The following is a 19,284-nucleotide window of genomic DNA, read 5'->3' as shown; positions in this document are numbered from 1 at the left end:
CCGTTGATATTAAATTTAAAAATGGTTTTGTCTTTTAAAGCTTGAACTCAAAAGGCTCGTCCAGATAGACAACACAGAAACAGGCCCTTCGGCCCCACTCTCCTGCTGGCTGTGCTGTTGTAATCAGTCCATATTCCTCTCCACCTTTTCATTCTTAGCTCCCATCCAGCTCATGTTGCCTTGTCAATCTCACGGTCTGTGGGAAGAAGCTATTTCCCTCCCTGGCTTCTCTGCTTTTATTCCTCCATATCTCCTTCCTGATGGCAGGGGGACAAAGATGCTCTTTGCTGGATATCTGGGAGTCTATTTACAGAGCCCATCCCTGCAAAAAATTCAGGGGTCCCTTGCCTTGAGGTTCCACCCATGTTGCCTCTCCCTCAGCACTCTCTCGTCAGAACACAACTGCACCTTCCTTCCCCTCCTCTCCCAGGTCTCAGTATCCCCCTGACAATTCCAGTCAGCTGCCATGTCTACACCCTGCCCCATCTGCTATCGAATGCCCTGCATCCTCCTTCCCCGTTGGTTTCCTCCTGTTATCAGAATGGACCCCACCCTGTTGAAACTACCCATATTCTCACTGATCTCTCTGCACCACTGCCCTCCATCCAGGGGTCTTGGTTGTCTTGTGGTGATGGTGGAGAACAAAGTACCAACTCAAGGAGATGGGGAGCAGTAAGGAGACCCCCAGTTCCAGGAGACATGGAGAACCACAGAGATGCCCAACTCTATAAATCCGGTAGAACCTGGTCATCAGGTGCAAGGAGCTCTCGGGTACTGCTGCACGTGAGGCAGGTGTGGCCCATCCCCACTCCTCCACCCTGTCAATTCCCAAAACACATTTCCTATTCATGTGGGGGTCCAAAATGTATAGAGTCTGGAGGACCATGTACGTCGTCAATCAATGGGGGCATAACCCTAACCAGCATGGCTATTGTGTTTGGCTGTGCTTGGAAACAAAGTGCAAGGGCACCAAAAGCCACTATGTGCTGAAGTTCTACCTGGCTCAGGTGTTGCGAAAGATTGGTCTGGCCCTGATGCCACACAATGTCCTAGTCAGCAGGACTTTTCCCCATCACCTTCATGGGAATGGTTGCATAGACAAACACTGTTGACCACAGGGCCATCAGGCAGTGGTCAGCATGGAATTCCTGCTGACACAGAGACTAGGACTTGATGAGAAACTGCGGGGTTGTCCCCTGAGCAGAGCATCCAGAGACAGACATCCAGAACTGCTGGAAGACCAGAATCTCAGTGAAAGATGCCCTTTGGTCTGCCTGAAACACAGATAAGAGAAGCAAACACTAGAAGCCCAAAGCAAAGGGAGGAAGGTTTAGGGGCAATATCAGGGGTACTTGTTTTTACACAGAGTTGTGGGTGCCAGGAATGTCTTGCCAGGAGTGGTGATGAAGGCTAAAATATTAGCGGCATTTAAGGGCTTCTTGGACACATTAATGAAGGAAACATAGAAGATAGAAGCAGGAGTAGGTCATTCGACCCTTCGAGCCTGCTCAGCCATTCAATGAGATCATGGCTGATCTTAAAGTTGAGTACCCCGTCCCCGCCTTCTCTCCGTAACCTTTAATATCCTTATACTGAAGAAATAGATCTAATTCCCTCTTAAATATATGTAATGAACCTGCCTCTACTGCCCTCTGTGGCAATGAATTCCACAGATTCACCACCCTCTGGGTAAAGAAATTCCTCCTCATCTCGGTCCGAAATGGTTTGCTTATTATCCTCAAACCATGGCCCTGGGTTCTGGATTTTCCCACCATTGGAAACATCCCATCTCCATCCATTCTGTCCAGCCCTGCCAGAATTTTATATGTCTCTATGAGATTCCCTCTCAATCTTCTAAACTCCAGTGAGAACAATCCCAATTTGCGCAATCTTTCCTCATAAGTCATTCCTGCCATTCCAGGTATCAGCCTGGTGAATCCCCTCTGCACTCCCTCCATTGCAAGAATGGAGGGTTCTGAAGGAGGAAGGGTCTAGTTTTTATTTTGCTTGGAATTGATAGGTCAGCGCAACATCGAGGTCCGAAGGGCATAACTGTTCGACGTTAACCTGCTGGTCTTTTAGCACATGGAGATGTGGGTGAGGGAACGCTGCCCACCGGCCTATTCCAGGTTGCTGAGAGATGCACTGAGGCTTGGCGCAGCCAACACAAGGGGGCTGTGGGGAAGGACTCTTATCCTCCGGGTCTTAAGGGGCAGAGACTAAGGGGAACCCCTTCAACCACAGAGTGCAGGGAGTAACCATGAGGTATCAAAGTGGTGGAATGATGCTAAACAGAGAACGTGTGCAGTGAAGGGAATACAGGCATGCAACACGAGGATGAGAAAAGACATGGAACAGTTGTCCTCTTGGTCAATAATTTTAGAATAAAGTTAATTTTGGGGTGAAAAAGAGAAAAGCCCGAACTCAGTCACCTTTGTTTCATGAGATACATTCTCCAATCCAGGAAAGCTCCTCTGTACCCGTTCAAATTGAACCCGAGGAAACTGTATTCATGGTGGAAACCTCTGCAAACACACAACGGGACCTACGCACAGAGAGACAAATGATGCACGTGCAGTCCCTCCCAAAAAAGAAATAAATTCTGTTGAATCAATAGCAGAGTCATGGAGTCTTTGTCTGAGCCGGTCATCCATCATTCTCCATTCTCACTGCTCGCAGGAAGAATCAGTTTCTGGGCCTGCTGCTACTGGCTCCGATATTCCTCGACTTCTTTTCTGATGAGAAGAGCTGCCAAATGCTGTGGGCAGGTGGAAGGGATCCTCGACGACGTTGACAATGAACCCGGTTTATCCCATTGATATTTGGGATAGGTGGGTTGGGGGGTGATAGTCCCATGATCCTATCTGCCACTCGTGGTCCTGCCGATCATTTTAAAAAAATATTTATAAACTTAAAACCACAACAAATTCACACAATTAATAATAATGCTCATCTAATGTGTGGCATCTATAAAAGAAATAATAAAGAAACCACCTCCCACCTTCATCCCCAATATCCTAACCTCTCCCCTTCTCGCCTCAACAGAAGTGTCTGTTACTTTAAAGTTTCATTAAATAAACGGAGGCCTTCAGGTGAAAGGGAGTGTCAGGGTTTCATGTAAATATCCACACCCACCCTTGGTAAATATGGGCTCCATATTCTTCTGACATATCAAGTTGGAATGGCCTGTTAACCGAGACACGAGCCACTACACTAGAGAGCCGACAAACACGGTGACAGCGCAGACACCATTGGGGCCAATGCCCATCCCAGGGGATGACCCACATGGTTGGAAACAATGAATAACGGGAGGATCGCCTTCCAACCCGAGGCTGGAGCTGCCTGTTCAAGCAACTTATCTTCCACTTCCACTTCTTGGGTGCATGTCATTCTTTCCAGACTTCGCAGGAGCGCGCCTGCTACAGTGGTGACCTCAGCAGGACCCAGCCCTTCAGTTGGATGTGAAGATCACGGTCCAGGCGGCTCTTCAGATGGTTTGGTTGAAGCTGTCAACGTTCTGGATGTCGCAGTCACACGTGGGGTTCAAACAGGCCAAGGACCAGTTCCACCTCCAAGAGATCACCGCTGATGACATCCATTACTCCTCCATGATGTTCTTGCTCATCAGGACATGGCAGCAAGGCTCATCGACTTCTGACATCAGCCTCCCGAGCAAGGCAAATAGGATGCCCTCAAGGAGCTCTTAACCCGCACCTTCAGGCCACGCCTTCATCCTCCACCTCATTCTGTTCCTGCTCTCACTGTCGCATGGCCCAGACAGTCATCCCAACATGACTCCCCTCATGCTATTTCTTTTCAGCTCTCACCAAATGCCCTGGACCCACTTTTCAGGAACTCTTCCCTCTTCCTCCCTATGTCATTGGAATCTCCATGTACCACAACCTTTGGCCCAATTTAGGATGTCTTGGACACCAGCAGCAACACCCCAGACACTGGCACCAGGGAGGCACCACCTGGAAAAGGTCCAGGGTCCTAGTCCAACAGTCCTTTTCCTGAGCATCCAGGCAGCAGAGAAATATCAATGGTTGCTCAAAGCAAAATCCACATTGCGGTGCCCACCAACAAGTTGAGGCACAAAGGTTTGTGGGTCTTTTGGGTTACTGGTGCCAACATATTCCCCATCTCACCCTGCCCCTCCATCTACTGTACAATGTTGCCCAGGAAAAAAAACTCTCCGCTTCATTGATGACCTGAACAACAAATGGCTTCTTTAATGGCAAAACACGCTGTTGAACACCACTGCCACTGACCACAAGCATCCCCAACTCCTCAAAACTGGAAGACCCTTTGAATGACTTGTCTCTGCCATGAAGACAATGGCCTAGTGGAGCGTCAAGCAAAAGAGGCAAGGTCGCCGAGTCCCACACAGCTTCTGGTTCAATTCCCTCCTGGAAGCTGCCTCCCGCGACTCCCCATCTGAGTGTGAGATGCTCGCCTGCTCACCACAGAGAACCAGATGGCAGCAGAGACAGTCACACGCCAGCCACACCTCCCCAACATGTGATGGGTTCAATCTGCGGATGCCACTCACAGCGTACCGAAGAAGTGGTACATGGCAGACCGCAGAGAGGCCGGGCCCGAAGGGCTGAGCAACTTGCAAGAACAGATCATGTCCTGCCCGAAAGTGACAGCCTCCCACCTGAATGACCCCGAGAAGAGCTTGGCACCATGGCCTGGGGCAAACCGTTCAACACCCTCGATGCTGGACAGCAGGGAAAAAGCTTGGTTTACTGACGGCTCCGGCTGGCGGAGGTGCGAAAAACAATGGAGTAAGATGGCAGCGCTCCAGCCCACCACAGATAAAGTACTGACACAAGAGGGTGTGGTGGAGGGGAGAGCCAACTATCCAAGCTGGTAGCTGTGGCACTGATCCGAAAAGGGACAACCAGGTGGGCCCAGGAGCCTCTTTTCCGATTAGTGCCACAGGTTTTCTGGGCTGTGCCAAATAGCACGTCAGTGTGGATGGGTCGGCGGCAGGAGACAGGGAGGCAGATCCATGGCTGCCTGCTCTGAGGACAACAGCACTGGCAGATCTTCTGAGAGGTGGAACAACAAAAGAAAAATCAGGGTCCACCACGTGGATGGACACACCTCCAGGAAAACCGCTGAAGCTGACGCGATGCCACTGTGGAGTGAGCTGCTCAAATATGCTCTGCCACTATTTTCCCCAAGCAGAGTGACCCCGGAGCCTTGGCAGCATTGGTGCATCATAAATGTGGGCATATGGGGGAACTATGATGGACAGAGGATCTGGGGGTCTCATGATGTTGCAAGAACTGTGATGGCCAAATGCCCTATTTGTCAGCAATTAAAACGAAGGGCCACATTTGCCGGGGTTCGGGAGCTGGCCAAGTCTGATAAATTGACCATATCAGGCCTCTCCCCTGCCAAAATAAAAAGTGATATGTTCTCACGATGGACAGCACATACTAAGATTTCCTGCCAGCGGGCCGACCAAGCACCATTTTAAGCGTGCTCCATATGTGGAATACCCTATCGGGTAACGTCCACCAGCAATGGGTGGTGATGCCAAGTATTTGGGGCCACCTGCATATCCCCTACCACCCACAGGCATCCAAGATCAATGAGTGAATGAATGACCTGTTCAAGGCATCGTATGTGACAAGTTGATTGTCAAGTCTTCTATCCACGAGTGGTTGCAAGTGTATCGATTAATCAGGCGAGTTTGTGTCTGTGTGTGTCTTTTACTCCTCATGCAACTTCACTACATGTGTCAATAAAAGACAACTGTGTTCAAATTCGCCACCCTTGGGAACCCTCGAATCAGTTTCACACACATAATAATTGGTGCAGTGAGCAGGCTCCTTCGAGTTCCGACTGAACACAACTGCAGTGGAGATGCTTTGGAAACGGGGCAGGATATCTAGTGCAGGCAGGGAGAACAAGATCTGGTGGTGGACTGACGAGAGTGCAGGGTTGGGGAGCTTGGCAAGCATGCTGGCGGACTATGGCAAACTGGTAGACTGGTCCAAGCTCCTGGATCCATATCTTGAGAAAATAGGTCACCACGTGTTGTCCCACTTCAAGAAGTCGGGGTTCCCAAAATCTAAGGGGAATCAGAGGGTGCCTTTTGGCTGCCAGTGTTTCTCCTGAGAAACCAATGTGAGATCATAGAAAGGAAAGATTTGGAGAGGGCCCAGGAAAATAAGGAGATAAAGGTGGTCCAGCATCGCTGCTGTGCACTGCAGGAGGCAGCACAGACTCCCTCAACCTGAGCCACTGATGTCGAGATGAGAGGGACAGAGGTAGCCAACAGGCATGCCTATCAAGGTCTGACTCCCCCCCCACACCCCCAGTGAGTGTGTTTGTACTGGCCATGGAGCGATTAGCCGAGGCCATTTGCCAGGATTCAGGCATTAAAGGTTTCAGAACGGGCCAGGAAGAGCATGAAATCAATTTATTTGCAGAAGTTGTTCTGATATATCTGACAGACCCGACACACTCATTGCCCAAGTTGTGCTCCACCCTGGAGGACTATGGGGAGATCTCTGGGTATAAGTTCTTTTGGGATATGTGCAAAATCATGTAACTTAGGAAGGGGGATTAGAGCCAATGTCAAGAAAATAGTCAACAAATGTGGCGGCAAAATGGGATCAAATATCTAGGAGTTAGAATAGATAACAACGAGTAATTTAGACCAGCTGAATTATTCTCCCCTTGCTTGGGGAAATTGAGGAGGATTTAAATGGTTGGATGTCCCTGCCCATTACACTAGTGGTGTCACAGAGAGGGGAGGTGTCACAGAGGGGGGAGATGATGACACAGAGGGGGTGATGATGTCACTGCATGGGGCAGCCATAGCTGAGTCGTGCCATGGCACAGCAACACGAGAAAGATGCCTCTCCTGGAAGGGGATTCTGGCCCCCATGTCGGAGTAGGACGCTGTATCATCCCAGGGACACTCTGATCAACAGGGTTGTGTTTGGAAGCACCCTGCACCCATGGGTGAGATAAAGAGCCTGTTACAGGCTCCCCTACTGGGACAGAGACTCCTCTGGCACCATCCTTCACCCAGTGTGGGCGGAGAGAATGGAGGCTGCATTTAATCCTCTCTCCCCATCCTGAGTGCAGGGCACTTTATGAGGCAGCTGGAGGGGAGTGGGAAGGGGAGAACAATGGCATGTGAGGGGATACAGGGATGGGGTCTGTAGGAGTGGAGGGGAGAACGAAGGAACGGGGTTGCACCACAGGCTAATGTCAAGGGAGATTGGATCAGAGGTAGGGGACATAGGGTTGAGCTGGGGGAATGGGGTGCGAGGGGACGGAAGGCACTGGGGAAACCATGGGGGTGGTGTTGGGTGGGGGATGTGAGAGTGGTAGAGGAATCGGGGCAGGGGAGAGTGTGAGGTGTCTGAGGGAGAAGAGACGTTGCGAGGGGGATGGAAGGTAGACCTTTCAACAGAAATGGGACAGAGCTTCCCCTCCACCTGGAATGGGATCTGTCCACTGAGAGACACGACCGCTCCTCCACCCGCCCCCACACCCCCCCCCAGGTTACAAGATGCCTTCCACCCTTGCATACACCCCCACACCCCCCCCCCAACCGGGATAGGATTCTTTCCCCCAGTGGACCTGGATCAAGGTGCTAGAAAGTGTTTCTGCTGCGGCGGACCTTGCAGAGTTGAGCGGTGAAGAGTGGGGCTCTCTCCACACCACCTGCTCCCTCAGGCGACGAGGTCTCGCTTGCATCATGGATGATCACGGTGTTGCTGAGCTTCTGGGAATGTGGAGGGCTTCTGCTAAACCCGTGGTAGGGTTCAGAGTGGTTCATCTCCCCGGGACGCGCTGAAGGTCAAGATGACCCGATCCTCTCATGGAGGGAGGGTTGTAGACAAAGTGAACGGCTGCGGAACTGGCCTCAGTCTGAGGAGAGTGATCAAAGAGGGACCTGGGGTGGCAATATTTCTACTGAGAGGCTGGAACGAACCACCAGAGGATCAATTCTGACATTTAGGTGACCCTTGGAAGTGAGTTAGAGGGAGGGGTAGAGACTAACTTGGACAACAAGGCTGGGTTGGGATAAATGACCTGTTGTGTACCCTCTGGGTGTGTAAATTCTGCTGCTTCTGCCCCAGAGGACATGGCAAAAAGGTCACAACAGAGGTGGCCACACCGGGTCATGGACCCAACGTCCCCAAGGTGGTGTCCTGCACAAATGTTAAAATCATCGACAATGGATCTTTCGGTGTGGTGTACCAGGCAAGGCTGGTGGACTCCGGAGAGCTGATTGCCATCAAGAAGATCTTGCAAGACAAGAGATTCAAGGTGAGGGGGAGGAACAGTTGTGTGGAAATGGAACACCCTGATATTTAACTTCAGGCCTACAGCACGTTCACAGGCCCTTGCGACACATGAGCTCGTTTCACGCAATTATACCCAATTGACAAACACCCCAAACACATTTTTGAAGGGTGGGTGGAAAGAGGAGCATCTGACAGAGACCAAGGCAGCCATGGGGTTTGGAAACAGAGAAAGTCAAACAAACCCACAACAGCCCCCCCCTCCCCACACACAACCCCCCACCCCACACACACACACACACACACACACACACACACACACACACACACACACACACACACCTGGCAAATAGCAGAGATTTTATGCAAATAAATTGTTTTGTAGAAGCTGGGAAAACAATCATAAAAACTGAAATGATACTTCATTGAACCCCCTGACGAGTCCCCACTCCAGCGACACGAAACGTCCCCCCCACTGACTCTCGAAAAGTCCCCCACTTCGGCCTCCCTAGGAGTTCCCCACCTCTGACCTCTTGACGAATCTCCTCCCCGCCTCCCCCCTCAACTTGGACAAGTTGCCCCTCAGGGCCCCGATCCATCGCCCAGCCTTGCTGATGTTCCTCTCTCGCCATAGAACCGCAAACTGCAGATCGTGCGAAAGTTGGATCACACCATCATCGTCCCTCTTCTCAACTTCTACTCCTCTGTAGTCAAGGTAAGATCCACCTGCACCCACCCCACCCTCACTCTGATGCATATCATTTGCTGCTACCTTCCCCATTCCTTCAATCGATCTGTCTCGCTGCAGCCTCTCTGTTGCCTCCATCCTGCCCCTCTGACCAGTGCCGACTCCTTGACGCTGGCTGCCCTGCTCCTCACCCATTAACTCATGACCTCTTGCCATTTCAACTCCAGACAGCAGCAGCCAAGACCACAAGACAAGGTCGCCAAATTCGGCCACTCAACCCCTCCAGTCTGTTTCCCCAATTCATTTCACGAATGTATTTTCCCCCATAACTCACTTCCGCAGAACCTTTTGGTGCCCTTCCAAATCAACACCTGCTCTGAATCGTCCCAACAACTCAGCCTCCACATATTCGACCCCAGCCAACACACGGCTGCAAACATATCTCATCTCAAAACGTCAATGGTTTTTCTCTCCCGGTGGATCCTTGGCTCAAGAGGGAGGGCGGTCAGAGCTGGACATTTTGTGCAGTCTCACCAGAAGCCGAATGATGGGGCAGCGGACGGGTCCACTATGGCCTGTTGACGCTCTGCTCGCTGAGCCCTTGGATTCATGCAATGTTGTGTTGAGCAGTGGGTGCATCAGGCCTACAGAGAGCAGGAGGGGCTGGCACTCCAGTTGGGAGAGGCACTGGGTGTTGGAGGGTAAATCCAGCTGACATGTTTGTATTGTGTCCAAGAGAAAGAGGAGGTTTATTTGAATCTGGGTCTGGACTATGTTCCCGAGACAGTTCACTGCATGGCCCAGCACTTCAACAAGGCTGTTGATGTTATATCGTTGTGTTGCCAGATGTTCATGTACCAACTGTAGCAGAGCATGGCCTACTTCCATCCTCAGGGGGTTTTCCATTGAGACATCAAGCCCCAGAAGATGCTGGTAGATCCCGAGATGGCCTTCATATTGCCCATTCCCATGATCTACATCAAGGTGGTTGTGGGTCTGGGTGGTCAAGTTGTCCACTGGGGCAAGCTTGGATGGTGGGGTTGGAGGATATGAAGGAGTTTACTGGCTAAGTCTTGCTGGGGACTGGATATCGATGAAGGGTGCATGAGGGTCTCAATGGGTATTGGTGAGGAGAGAAAGGGTAGTGAGGGGAGAGGGGTGGAGAGGATGATGAGGATGGATGTTGATTGGCAGGGAGGGGCCCTTCACCCACCTCCCCTTACCCTCAGGATCCAGAACCGGCCAGTGTGGAGGCAGAGTGGGTCATGTTATATCGTTGTGTTGCCAGATGTTCATGTACCAACTGTAGCAGAGCATGGCCTACTTCCATCCTCAGGGGGTTTTCCATTGAGACATCAAGCCCCAGAAGATGCTGGTAGATCCCGAGATGGCCTTCATATTGCTCCTTTATTTCGGCAGGTAGATCCACCCGTGTCTGCCCGTTCACCACTTCAACACGGTTCTGATCCCTCTCCCCAACACGGCCTTGTCCCCTCCCCACCAGCTCTCACCCCTCCCCCACCAGCTCTCTCCCCTCCTCCCTCTCCCAACTTGCCCCTTCCACAGCTTAATAACTTATTCTAAATAAGATTGTGGGGGGCTTAGATGGAATGAACACCCAGAAAACTTTCCTAAAGTGTCAGGTGCAAATCTCAGAGAGCATCCGCTTCAGGTGAGGGGAGATTGTTTTTATGCAGAGAGTTGTGAGAGCTTTGAATGCGTCACCGGAGAAAGTGGTAGTGGTTGGTAGAATAGGTACATATAAAAGTCTCTGAGACGAGCATGTGGATGTAAGGGAACAGAATTTTTACATGATAGAGGAATTTGGGGATATGGTGAGAAGGCAGGGTAGGTCGAGTTAGATCATAAATTAGATCAGCCATGATCGTATTGAATGGCGGAGCAAGCTCGATAGGCCATTTTTATCCTACTCCTGTTCGCACTTCCTATGTTCCTATGGGTGTGGTACAAATAAAGGTTGTGGAGAACATTTACAAAGGTCAGTACAGCCTTTATGGGCCAAAGGGCCTGTACTGGGCAGCAATGCTTAATGTTCTAATGGATGCGGAAGCTCTGGGAAGGGGTAAGAGAGGGACTGGCCAGGAAGTCTGCAGATGCTGGGGCCGAGGGCAATGCCCAAACATGCTGGGCAAATTCATGGATAGTTTTGTGAGGAGCAGGTCCTGCTTCACGAGTCAATTAGCGCTTTTCGAGGAGGTGTCAAAGGAAATAGATGATGGTCAAGGTCTGTATGTGCTGCACGAGGATTTTAGTAAGGTGCTTGACAAGGTTCCCACGGTGGCCTCATTCAGAATGTCCGGAGGCATGGGATCCATTGAGCCTTGGCTGTGTGGATTCAGAATTGGCTTGTCTGCAGAAAACAGAAGGTAGTAGTAGATGGAACAATGACTAGTGGCTCTCCAAAGGGATCTGCTCTGGGACCCCTGCTCTTTGTGATTTTTATGAATCATGATGGAAGTGGAAGGGTGGGTACGTCAGGGGATGACACAGAGGTAGAGATGTTGTAGACAGTGTAGAAGGTTGTCATAGGTCATCCAGTTTGCAGAGAAGTGACAGATGGAGTTCAATCCTGTAAATCAGATGTACTTAAATAAGCAACTGGTCCAGGTTTATTTCCAGTCATTTTCAAGGGCACGAATAACAGTTATTCCAAAGTAGGTTGGAGACCCATTAAAAGTAGCTTCACATAGACCAATATCTTTATTGAATGCGGATTACAAGAATGTGTGGGCAGAGCACTTGGTTAATGGCAGGATTATGAACAGTGTGCAGGACAGAGAAATATTTAGATCCTGCTCCATAAATCGCTCAAGGTTGCTGTGCAAATTGAGAGGGAGTTTAAGATGGTGTATTGTGTGCTGGCCTTCAGGAGTCAGGGGATTGAGTTCAAAAACCGAGAGGTAACGTTGCAGATGTATAAAATTCTAGTCAGACCACACTTGGAATATTGTGTGCATTCCTTGGGCGAGAATACCAGAGGACGTCTAAATAAGGTGAGCTGAGGGAAATTTAGGCAAGACGTGAGGGGTACATTTTATTCACACAGAATGTAGTGGGTGGGTGGAATGCATTGCCGGGGTAGTAGCGGAGGCTGGTCCAAAAAAGGCATGAAAAGGATTTTAATATGGACAGGAATTAAAGAAAAATGGAAGGTACTGGTGTGATGGAGGGGAGGGTAACATTGTCGTGGGGTAGGTTCAGATGGATCAGCTGAATGGTCTTGACTGATCCATCCATGATTGTCTAGCATCTTGCTGCCATATTGTGGAGAACCAGGGTATTGCCTGATGGACACACGTTGCTCTGAGCTCTGAAGAGAGAGATCATGGTTTTCGCCAAAACACACTTCCTCAGGTAAAGCAGAGGAAGGGGAAAGGCTCCAGTGTTCAGGGGTAGTGGGGATGATGGGGGAAGAGTTGGGACCCTCCAAAGTCATTGTGATCAGGCCTCAGAGACAGCATCTCTATCACTCGTATTTCTCTTCCCAGGAGACGGAGCGATCTCAGAGACAAGACACGAGTCCAGAAGAACCTCGCATCCCAGCTGAACAGAGGACGGACAACATCATGATGGCCTGAATCCCTCCCCTTCTTCTCCCTCTGGCCCTGCCAACCCCATTCCCTGCCTTTTCCATGTCCCTTCACCCACTTCCCCTCTTCTCCTCTACCCCTCCTCCATCCCAACCCCCTCCCGCTCACCTTCCCCTTCCCCTGCCCTCACACCTATGCCCTAACCCCAGCCCTCCACCCTTCACCTCCCCCTTCCCCTCTCCCCTTCCCTTCCCCTTACCCCTTCCCCTTCCCCTCCCCCTTCCCCTCCCCTAACCCTCCCCCTTCCCCTCCCCTTCTCCTCCTCCCCTTCCCCTCCCCTTCCCTTTCCCCTTCCTACCCCTAACCTAGGGGAAGGAGGGGGAGGGGAAGGGGGTAGGAGAAAGGGGGTAGTGGAAGGGGGTAAGGGTAGGGGTTGTGGTAAGGGGTAGGGTAGGGGGTAGTGGTAGGGGGTGCAGGTATGGGGAAGGGGTAGGAGGTAGGGTTAGGGGAAGTGGGTAGGTTGTAAGGGATAGGGTAGGGGTGGTGGTAGGAGGTGCGGGTATGGGGAAGGGGTAGGAGGTAGGGTTAGGGGAAGGGGGTAAGTTGTAAGGTATAGGGTAGAGGGTAGTTGTAGGCGGTGTGGGTATGGGGAAGGGGTAGGAGGTAGGGTTAGGGGAAGGTGGTAGGTTGTAAGGGATAGGGGTAGGGTTTAGTTTAGGGTTGGGGAAGTTGGGTAGAGTTAGGGTTAGGGTTACGAGCAGTGTAGAGGTAGCATTAGGGTTAGTGTTAGGAGACATGGGGTAGGGCTATATCTTGGTTTATGGTTATGTTTATAGTTCGGGGAAGTGGGCTTGTTTTAGGTATAGGGGAAGGGGGTAGGAGCAGGGGGGTAGAGGAGGAGTGAGGTTTGGGGTTAGGGGATGGTGGGTAGCATTAGGGTTGGGGTTAGGGGGCGGCATAGGCGTAGGGATAAAGTTAGGGGACGTGGACGGGGTGGGGGTAGAGTTAGGGGACGTGGAGTGGTGGTAGGGGGTATCAGTAGTGTTAAGGTTAGGTTTAGGATTTTGTTAGGGCTTAGGGTTAGGAGTAGGATGAAGGGAAGGGGGAGGGGAATGGGGAGGCGAGCAGGGGACGGGAACTGGGGAAGGGAAGTGGGGAGGGGATGTGGGAGGGGAACGGGCAGTGGAAAGGGGAGGGGAACGGGGTAGAGGAAAGGGGAGATGAACGGTGGATGGCATCCCTATCCCCTCCCCTCCCCTTCCCATCCCCCGCATTTCCCCTGTCTCTCCTCTCCTCCTTCCAGAAGAAGCTGGGCCTCTTTCCGTCCAGAACCTCCCTGTGGTTTCAGAGCCTCCGTTTCAGGAAGTGCCTTCGACGCTTGGTGCTGGACAGACATTTTGGTCTCTTGATTCATTCTGTACCATTGATATTAAATTTAAAAATGATTGGGTTTTTTAAAGCTTGAACTCAAAAGGCTGGTCCAGATAGACAAAACAGAAACAGGCCCTTCAGCCCCTCTCTCCTGCTAGCTGAGATGTTGTAATCAGTCCATATTCCTCTCACCCTTTTCATTCTTAGCTCCCATCCAGCTCATGTTGCCTTGTCAATCGCACGGCCTGTGGGAAGAAGCTATTTCCCTCCCTGGCTGCTCTGCTTTTATTCTTCCATATCTCCTTCCTGATGGCAGGGGGACAAAGATGCTCTGTGCTGGATATCTATGAGTCTATTTACAGAGCCCTTCCCTGCAAACAATCAGGGGACCGTTGCCTTGAGGTGGCACCCATGTTGCCTCTCCCTCAGCACTCTCAGAATACTACTGCACCCTCCTTCCCCTCCTTTCCCAGGTCTCAGTAACCCGCTGACAATTCCAGTCAGCTGCCATGTCTATACCCTGCCCCACCTAAACCGCTGGATCGACCAGCGCCTTCTCCCCTCAAGAGTTCGAGGAATCTACTCTCTCGCAATGTCCTGCTATCGAATGCCCTGCATCCTCCTTCCCACTTGGTTCCTCCTGTTATCAGGCACCTGGATGGACCCCACCCTGTTGAAACTACCCGTGTTCTCACTGATCTCTCTGCGCCTCTGCCCTCCATCCAGGGGTCTTGTATTTCTTGTGGGGGTGGTGGAGAACAAAGCACCAACTTAAGGAGATGGGGAGCAGTACAAAGACCCCCAGGTCCAGGAGACAGGGAGAACCACAGAGATACCCATCTCTGTTATTCGGGTAAAACCTGATTATCAGGTGCAATCTGCAAGGAACTTTCGGTCCTGCTGCATGTGGGCCAGGTTTGGCCCATCCCCACACGACCACCCTGTCAATTCCCAAAACAAATTTCCTATTCATGTGGGGGTCCAAAATGGATAGAGTCTGGAGAAGGACCGTGTACATCATCAATCAATGGGGACAAGGGTGTAACCAGCATGGCCATAATTGTGTGTGGCTGTGCTTGCAACCAAAGTGCAAGGGCACCAAATGCCGCTATGTGCTGAGGTTCTACCTGGCTCAGGTGTTGCGAAAGATTGGCCTGGCCCTGGTGCTGCACAATGTTCCAGTCAGCAGGACTTTGCCCCTTTACCTTCCTGGGAACAGTTTCATAGACAAACACATTTGACCACAAAGCCATCAGGCATTGGTCAGCAGAGAATGTCTGACACAGAGACTCTAGGACTAGATGGGATACTGCGGGGTGGTCCACGGAGCAGAGTATCCAGAGACAGACATCCAGAACTGCTGGAAGACCAGAAACTCGGTGAAAGATGCCCTTCAGTTTGCCTGAAACCCAGATGGGAGTAGCAAACACTAGAAGACATCTGTCTAAAGCAAAGGGAGGAAGATTTAGGGGAGATATCAGGGGTATTTTCTTTTACCCAGAGTTGTGGGTGTCAAGAATGCCTTGCCAGGAGTAGTGATGAAGGCCAAAACATTAGGGGAATTTTAGGGGTTCTTAGTTACATTGAGGGGCTGAGACCAAGGAGGATATTCTCCAACAGCAGAGGGTGGCAGTAACCACAAGATGTCAAAGTGGTGGCAATGAAGCTAAACAGAGACCGTCTAATGTGACTGTGCGCCTGGCTGCGGGAATTTGGACTTACTATATAAACCTTGCTAAGTGCTAGTTCAGGTTGGAAACGTTCGACTTCCTTGGGGGTCAAATCAATAGGCACGGAACTAAACCCTGCTTGAAAAGGTAGAGTTTGTTAAGTGCTTCCTCAAACCCCACATAATGAAGGGGCTGCAAGAATTCACTGGTACGATTAATTTTTATCACCGATAGTAGTGGCCCACATCATTTTTTTTTAAATTTTATTTAAGATTTTATAACATGAATATCATATAGAATTACATTTAAAAAAAATAAGAACAAAATAATAAAATTATAATACAGTATCAGTCATCGAAATAAAGTATACCCTCCCCAATAATTATTTCACATTAATAACCCAACTCAAATTAGTCCAACCCCCCCTTCCCCCCAAAATAAAGAGTGAAGAATTAATAAAGTTAATAATATATATGAGAAAAAAACCCACTTACAAAAAAAAACATAACCGATTAAAATACTAACAAAAAGAAAAGTAATTAATACTAAGATATCAGACTTAAAAAACATATTTAAATCAAACTTAAATGCATATATTTAACAAACAGAGTTAAGATGAAACATATATTTAACTCAAACTTAATATAAAAAATTAGTAAAGTTAGTAACATTGTCTATCAAAAATTCTTAAACAATAATCAATTCTTTAAAAAAAATTGTAGCATGAGAAAAAAAAGATGAAAAAAAAACTTTCTCTATCGAGATAAACCTTCACCAAATATCAACTAACTTCACATCTATCATCATATTAGTCACATAAACCGCCATCTTAAAACAAAATTCCAACCTCATTAAACATTGTACAAATCAAATTTGGTACTCTTCCACCATTTTTCCCTTTTAATCTTGAATAATTACCCAATAAAAGCTCCAATACCACATTTAAATATCCCCAATCATTACGTTAAAATTCAGATATCCAAATAATAAAAACACATCTACAACGAAATCTATATCTTCAACGAATGGAGCATAAACCACAAACAAAATTCAAGCCTCATTAAGAATTGTACAATTCAATTTATAACTTTCACCATTATTCCCTTTGTTCTATAACTAAAATAGCAAAATAACCAGAATTACCACTCCTTTCACCTTAAAGTTAAAGAAAAAATATATCAAAAAACTTATCCATCCCATTCACATTTAAATTTCAAATATTCCTTATCTACTGAATAAACTTTACAAAAAAAAACCACATCAATTTTTAGTTTTTTAAACAATCAAATACTTTCTTATGCTTTTTTTTATAAACACAAAAAAAAACCCTTCACTCTTTAATCTAATAATACAAAAAAAGGAAAAAAAAATGGGTAGGAGGTTAAAAATACCCCCTCCCATCTAAACCGTGCAATGCGGTAACTCCCAAAATAAAATGGGTGTGAGATAACTCACACGTAGCAGATGACTTTCAGGAAATAGTACCTATCCAGTTCTCTCCCCCAACTCTCACTTCATCTTAAACTAACATCCTCATTACTTAATATTCCTTTTTTTAAAAAAAAATTAGAAAAAAAAGAACAACTCTTCTTTTAATCAGCTCCAACTGCCGAGTCACCATTACAACCATTCCTTCTTGGAGCACGGCTCTTTTCTTCCATCTCTTGTCTCCTTAGAGATCACGGCGACTACGTCTCTGTTGAAACCGAGTAATTGGCAGCTCTTGAGCAAATGCTACAGCTTCCTTTGGAGAATCAAAGAACTTTGGTTGGCAACCATCTTGAAAAACCTTCAAAACAGCTGGATATCTAAAGGTTGCCTTATAACCTTTCTTCCACAACAACTCTTTAGCAGATTTGAATTCCCGTCATTGGAACATAACTTGACACAAATCCGCATAGAAGAAAACTCGATTATTTTGAATCATCAAGGGTGATTTTCTCTGTTGTGCATTTCTAATACGCACTCGTAAAATTATTTCTCTGTCGTAATAATTCAAGCAATGAACCAAAACAGGTCTTGGACTTTGACCTGAAATAGGTCTTCTACGCAAGGCTCTGTGAGCACGTTCCAGTATTATACCTTCCGGAAAATGTTCTTGACCCAGCACCTGTGGAATCCATTCAGTAAAAAATTTTCTTGGGTCTGGTCCCTCCATTCCTTCCAGCAAACCCAATAATCTTTATATTGTTCCGTCTGGATTGGTTTTCCAAATAATCAATCTTTTTCACCAAATTTTTATTTTGAGTTTGTAAGTCTTCGACCATTTTGGTCACACCAAGAACTTGATCCCGTATTTCGTCTATATCTTCTTCACACGAATTAAATTTATCTCTCACTTCAAGCTTAAAAGCTCCAAACTCAGCCATCTGTTGAGAATGTATTTTCACCAAAGTATTAAACCTAGTACCAAGTTCAGTCATAATCTTAGATAATCCCTGCATTGTATAAGATAATTTAGATTCAAGATTCACAAGAATCTTTTCAATTGGAAGAGATTCTGGCTCAACAGATTCCTGCTTCTTCTGAATAACCAAAGGGTCTTCTGTTGCTTCCTTCATTCTGGTTGCCTTCCTTGTAGTATAGCTGCGTGTGGAAACCCCAGCCACAGCCTTTCCAGCAGTGACTGGAGGACGCTGGCCGGGGTTTTCCCCAGTCCATAATGTATTAATTTCTCCCAGTACATCAAGTTGTATAGGTTCTTTTATCTCAAAAGGTGCAGTTTGCAGTGCCACCGCTACAGTTGACAAATGCCTTTCCTCAGCCGGTACTTCAACTGATGTTACTACAAGTGGTTCATTCATAACATTGCCGTCAGATGCTACTGCACATGTGCGAAACTGAGTAACTCTTTGTTCTAAAGGCTGTTTGGCGCCCACTTTAGAGGGCTCTACCGATGTAATATTGAACTCAACATCCGAAAGCTGTACCTTTCTCCTGGGATCCATTTCAGGCTGAGTCTCGATGTCTTTCCTGTAGGTAGGCTCCAAAACTTGAACTTTTGGAAAATGTAGTTTTTTGATAATCTGTTGTCATTTTTTTTTTGCTCTTTTCCACCAATTGTACCATCATAAGTTAAATTAACAGCACTGAAGTTATCTAAACTTTTAAAGAATTTTAACGGGCATTTCTAGACAAAACAATAAGATAGAGTCAGGAGAAGACTGGAAGGCACGTCTGATCCTTACGCCATCTTGCCACGCCCCCCGTGGCCCACATCATGCGGAGAAAGGTAAAAACATTACCTGGGACAATGAGGATTTGGAGGCGTTCCAGAAGGCCAAGGACGCACTGGCCAACACAACCCTTGTGGTACACGCCAGGCCAGAGACACCCACCACTCTCACAGTAGATGCTTCCAGCACAGCAGTAGGGGGTGCACAGGAGCAATTCATCGAAGGGGAATGGCAGCCCCTGTCCTTCTTTAGCAGACACCTCTGGCCACCTGAACTCAAATACAGCGTCTTTGACTGAGAGCAATTGGTGCTGTGCCTGACAGTCAGGCACTTAAGGTATTTTTGGAAGGTAGACAATTCAGTCTCTTCATCGACCAGAAGCCATTAACTTTTGCCTTCCATAAAGTGTTGGACCTGTGGTCGGCCAAGCAGCAGCGACTCCTCTCATATGAGTCTGAGTTCACTACAGACATTCAACACATCGTGGGTGACGCACTGCCCCACCCCCGCAATCAAGTCTATCCAGGCCCTGTCCCAGTGAATAGA

The 19,284-nt window shown here is 48.4% G+C and overlaps 1 long non-coding RNA gene across 1 annotated transcript; it reads left to right on the top strand.

The window, feature by feature from the left end:
• Positions 1 to 6,862: 6,862 nt before the first annotated feature.
• On the top strand, positions 6,863 to 12,946 carry LOC138750307 (uncharacterized). The gene is made up of 4 exons (XR_011349247.1): positions 6,863 to 6,987; positions 8,118 to 8,307; positions 8,917 to 8,997; positions 12,480 to 12,946. It is a non-coding gene; the product is annotated as an uncharacterized lncRNA (long non-coding RNA).
• Positions 12,947 to 19,284: the final 6,338 nt, after the last annotated feature.

This window comes from Narcine bancroftii, unplaced genomic scaffold, assembly GCF_036971445.1.
Source record: "Narcine bancroftii isolate sNarBan1 unplaced genomic scaffold, sNarBan1.hap1 Scaffold_114, whole genome shotgun sequence".
Lineage (NCBI taxonomy): Eukaryota > Metazoa > Chordata > Chondrichthyes > Torpediniformes > Narcinidae > Narcine > Narcine bancroftii.
The sequence above is the reverse complement of the archived record's forward strand: the minus strand, read 5'-3'. Positions and strand labels throughout refer to the sequence as shown.